The following is a 6,076-nucleotide window of genomic DNA, read 5'->3' on the forward strand; positions in this document are numbered from 1 at the left end:
CCCTGAATAGATGACTAATAAGTCTCTTTGGGGAAAATGTGCCCTGAATAGATGACTAATAAGTCTCTCTGGGGAACTGCGCCCTGAATAGATGACTAATAAGTCTCTCTGGGGAACTATGCCCTGAATAGATGACTAATAAGTCTCTCTCGGGTCCTGCGCCCTAGCCATGTGACATGTCAGTCACTTGAGCCTTTTAGTCATGGCTCTGAGTAACTAGCCTTAGGCTAGCAAAGCGCTTTATTTTTCTTCGACCAATAGGTTGGTCAAGCATTTAATGCTCATGTTGATTAGATCTAATCATTTCGGCCTGCGGTCAAAACACTAATGTCATTCTTGACTCATAAGTCAATTTCATACTACCATTGCTCAGTACTATTGCCGACCATGACTGATAAGTCAAAGCTTCACGACCAGTATTAAACACCATTATCGTTTTTGACTAATAAGTCAGTGCTTTCTCAATGAGGTAATGCAAACAGACATATATCATATGTCAAATATCCCGATATAAGGCATTCAACATGCTTAATCAATAATCACAAGCATAATCATAATTATGCACAATTACAGAGACTCAAGCTCTGAATACATTCCATATTCAACATTCATGCCATGCCATAACCACATGTATCACATGCATCACATACTGGGTGCAGTTTTCTTACCTTTGGTCCAAGTACAGGTTACCAATAAATGACCCTCACGCACGATCCTGTTTCCAAGCCCCTAGCGATCACCTAGTCACGACCATAATATAAAATCCCATAAAAAAATGAGTAAATAAATACTTCTGGACCTAGTCCTAGCCTTCGGGATGTTGAATCCTACCCAACTGAGTAGTAGGATCGATTCCAAGCCCTTAGAAGGTTGCAACTTGCCTCCCTGATAGAGAGCCCTTTGCCTGGGCTTTAGGATGCGGGCCACAACTTGGACTTCTTGAGTCGCGGCGCGCACCCCAGGCAGACACCTCCAGGTTTCGGGTTCACTCAGGTCGCGACTTTCTAGAACAAGGTCGCGACTTGACCACGAACCCAGCCATTTCCACGTTTTTTCTCACTTAAAATCCTCAAAAAATCTATCCAAACATATCCAAATCCCAAATCAAAGTTCCCAAACATCCTAATTTCCCAAAACCATCAAAACCCAAGTCTCAATCTGTAACGCCCTGGATAGCCAAGACCGCTACACTGTGTATTTATAAAAGTGCAGGACTTGCTAATCAAGCATTTAGTTAGAAACATGTTACTAGAACTACAATTGAACTAGGGTTAAAAGATTTTGGTCACAAAAGTTGCATTTCATATAATTAAACATTTTAGTACATGGGATCCCAAAAGAAATAGCGTTTAAAAGACAGTTTACAAAATTTCAGGTTATAGGTACAACTACTAGCCACTCTAAGGGCAAAACAGACATTTAGGCTTTCCCATCCTGTACCACTCCTCGGCCGTGGTGACCGATCAGCTGACAATGTACATTCAGCCTCAAAGCTCTCCCACTCAGGACTGGTACACTTTACCCTTGCCTTTACCTGCACCACATAGCACCCGTGAGCCAAGGCTCAGCAAGAAAACACAATAACAGAGTATAAGAATCAATCAACAATCAGATAATTCATACAGTGTAACCATACACTCAACAGTCCAAGACATCCATATAATCAGGCATTCAGCATACCAAGTTTATCAATTATCATTAACAACCAATTCACGTATAACAATCAGAGTCAATGCCCTTAGGTCACACCCCCTATTTATCCCACTGACTCTGACCCGCTTAAACCGAGCTCAGTGAATATCAAGCTGTCCTCAGCTACCAGTGGCTGAGCCGCGCCCTGTGCGCAAATATTGATTACGACACTCTTAGGCTGTTTATCACATGTCCTATAGCATAATACTATCTATGACATTATACAGATATAGGGAGCTCTTAGTCCCAATACAATCACATAACCGGGTGTAGTTTTCTTACCTTTGGATTCCGGTAGCTTTGATCAATGGTGATACCCCTCAAGCACGATCCCTTTCGAGCCCTAGCGTACACCTAGTCACGGTCACAAGTTAGAACCATACCAAACTTCAATTCCAAAACCTAACCTCAGGACCAATCCTGAGCCCTCGGAAAGCTCTAATTCCACCAAACGGGGTGGTGGAATCAAACCCCGAGCCCCTGGGCAAAAACCCTAAGAAATATCCCAAAAAACCTCTTCTAGAAATAGGGTAGCGCTATAGCGCCATAAAGAGGGTGCTATAGCGCTACAAATAGAGCCAAAAATGCCCCAAGCACCCAAGCCTAGCGCTGTAGCGCCCTAAGGCTAGCGCTACAGCGCTAGTCACAGCTAGACAACACCCTGATTTCTCCTCTTCGAACTTCCTCGAGCCAAAACCCTCCAAAATCCTTCCAAACCTCAACCAAACTCCAAAAAAAGCCTACCAACATCTATATCTCACCCCATATGACCCAACCATACAAAACTCAACCATATGCATCATCAAACCAAGAAAAAGCCATGATTGATCTTGAAACTCAAAAACTCAACAGAAAAAAACAGAAACTTCAGAATTCAAGTGACCAAGTTCAGAATTTCTTACCTTCAATAGAGAAATTCAACCTTAGGCTATCCTCCACACTTCCTTAGCTTTCCCTCCTCAAACACTCATCCTTTATTCCCTAGAATTCCCATCAAAACCTAGTTAGAAATCCAGTTCAACACCAAAACCAAAACTGAAGAAAACCTTGACAACTTACCTTAATTGGATGAGTAACCTCTGCTATTCCTCAAGATTATTCAAAGTCCCTAACTCCAAGCTTTAGTCCAAGCTCTCCCTGAGTTATAGCTCCAGAAGATCCTCAAGAAATGAAGAGGAATGGCCAACCGAGTGAAAGAAAGGGGTTAGCTCTAGGTGTTTTGTTTTTCTTTCTTTCCTCTTTCTTTTCCTTTTGTCTTTTTTCCTTCCTTTCTTTCAGCTTCCACTATACTCTAAACATTCCACTAAGCCTTAAAGGCAGAAATAACTCTTATCCCTTATAAACCAAATGACCATATTGCCCTCCCAATAATAATTAAACCATTGAATCATTCTAAGGGCATTTTGGTCATTACTCCCAATTCCCGCTAATTCCTCGAGTGTCTCTAATATTTATCGCTTACTTCCCAACACCTAACTAATCACCAATTATATTCCTCAATATCAAATAGACTCCAATATATTTCCTAAATTCCCAGAAATACCCCCAGGCTCGCCTCGAGCCGGGTATAAATCCCCGCTGTGACTTTTTCGCTAAACCGCTCACTAGGATCGCCTCGAGTCACAAGCTACAAATATATCCACATAATAATGTGGTCTCAAAAATTTATCATAGATATTTACATTTATGCCCTCAACGGGCCAAAATTACGAATATGCCCTTATAACCTAATCTGGGCCTACATGCACACTAATACACATAGTCATGCATCACAGATATCCAAATAATCATATAAACATGATTTTAATCATTTAAATCACATATAATCCAGTTATGCCCTCCCGACACACTAATCAAGGCCCTTAAGCCCTATTAGTAATTTTGGGTCGTTACACAATCAAATAAAAAACTCATCAAAACGTAAAATCCAATTCAAGCTTAAAAACTCAAAATCTTAAAACTTAAAACTTGGATTACCTCTGATTGAGTTGTTTTCGAACTAAATCCTCAGGCTAAAAAGCTTCTAATCTTCCCTAGAATCACTATGCCTCGATCCTTGCCAGAATCTGAGTCCTAAAACTTGAGTTTCCTTCGAAAATGTGATCAGTGTCAAAAAGGGAACAGGAGAGAGAAGGAGAGAAAGAGAACGTTCTTTTATAATTATGAAAGGTTACTTCGAGTTTAAGTAATCTCAAGCAAATCCTAATGCTCGGGGTCCCAAAAATGCCCCCGGGATAAAATAGTCAAAATTCTTAGAATTCGCTCCTTATCTCACTAACTCCCAATATATGATCAAATAATCATTCCCATTACCCGATATCTCGGTAATGTGCTAAATACCCTTTGACTCACTTTGAGTCAAGTATGGTCCCGTTGTGACTTTCCCACTAGCTTGCTCCCTAGGATCGTCTTGTGCCGCGTAACCCAAACATATTCACATAGTAATGTAGTACCACACACATGCCACATATATGCCAAATATACCCATAACGAGCCAAATTATGAAAATTGCCCAATTAAACAGAAATGGGCCCACATGCATATTTAATACACCTAAACATGCATATCAAGTCATATCATAATATTACTCACATAATCACATAATAATACACATAATCACATGATTCCATAATTTTCCATCCTGGCCCCCTAATCAAGGCCTTAAGCCTTATTAGGAAATTTGAGACGTTACATTAAAGCTTGAGGATTTAAGGTTTGAGAGTTTAGGATTGAGTTGTAGCAACTGAAGGGATTCAATTCATATCTGAGGTAAGGATTCTAAGCTTAACTTTGAGTTTTCCTCTGTTTTTAAGGTTATTTATAAGCTTGGAAGTTTGATTATGGAGTTGAGTTGTAACGACCCAAAATTACTAATAAGGCTTAAGGGCCTTGATTAGTGTGTCGGGAGGGCATAACTGGATTATGTGTGATTTAAATGATTAAATCCATGATTATGTGATAAGCATGCTTATATGATTATTTGGATATATGTGATGCATGACTATGTGTGCTAGTATGCATGTAGGCTCAGATTAGGTTATAAGGGCATAATCGTAATTTTGGCCTGTTGAGGGCATAAATGTAAATATTTGTAATAAATTGTTGAGACCACATTATTATGTGGATATATCTGCAGCTTGTGACTCGAGGCAGTCCTGGTGAGCGGTTTAGCGAAATAGTCACGCTGGGGATTTATACTTGGCTCGGGGGAGTTCGGGGGTATTTATGGGAATTTGGGAAATGTATGGGAGACTATTTGGCATTGAGGAAAATAATTGGTGAATAGTTAGGTGTCGGGTAGTAAGCGGTAATTATTTGGGACACTCGAGGAATTAGCAGGAGTTGGGAGAAAATGACTAGAATGCCCTTAGAATGATTTAAAGGTTTAGTTATTATTGGGAGGGCAATGTGGTCATTTGGCTTAATAAGGGATACGTTATGCTCTATTTTTTTTAGCCTTAGTGGAATGTGTAGAATATCTGAGAAGCTGAAGGAAAACAAAAGAGACAAAAAAAAAAAAAAAAAGAGAGAGAGAAGAAGGAGAAAAGAAAGAGGGAAAAACAAGGTCTTTTCTCTTATGCAGTTTAGGCTTTTCTTCACCATTTCTTTTGGAACTTGAAGATAAAATTCAGAGGAGGCTTTAGGCTAAGGCTTCACACTTGGGACCTTGATCAAGCTTGAGGAGTCAGCAGGAATTAGTCACCCAATTGAGGTAAGTTTCAAGGTTCTTCCCTAGAGTTTCTGGTTTTAGCTGAAATGGTTCTCTAAGCTGAGTTTTGATGGGAATTCTAGGGAGCTAAGGCTGAGTTTTTGAGGAGTGAAAGCTAACGAGGTGTGGAGGATAACCTAGGGTCGAATTCCCCACTTGAGGTAAGAAATTCAGAGCTTGAACATTTGAGTTTCTGGGCTGTTCTAGTTTTCTGGTTGGGTTCTTCAATTTTTGAGTTCAACCTTGCTTTTCTTTGATTGGTGGTGCATGTGGTTAGGATTTGTGTTGTTGGGTGTTGTGGGGTGAGTTCTAGGTGTTGGTAGGTTTGTTTTGAAGTATGGTTGAGGTTTGGAAATGTTTTAGGGGGTTTTGGTTCAAGGAAATTTGAAGGAGACAAATCTGGGCATTTTGGCTCTGGAAGTAGCGCTAGTCCTTGGGCGCTACATCGCTAGGCTTGGGTGCTTGGGGCATTTTTGGCTCTGGTTGTAGCGCCATAGCGCCCACTTTAGGGCGCTGTAGCGCTACCCTGTTTCTAGAAGGGGATTTCTGGGTTATTTCTTAGGGATTTTGCCCGAGGGCTCAGGGTTTGATTTCACCACCCCGTTTGGTGGAATTAGGGCTTCCCGAGGGCTTAGGATTAGTCCCGAGGCTAGGTTTTGGAATTGAAGTTTGGTG

This window comes from Humulus lupulus, chromosome X (genome assembly GCF_963169125.1).
Source record: "Humulus lupulus chromosome X, drHumLupu1.1, whole genome shotgun sequence".
In the NCBI taxonomy this organism is placed as follows: Eukaryota; Viridiplantae; Streptophyta; class Magnoliopsida; order Rosales; family Cannabaceae; genus Humulus; species Humulus lupulus.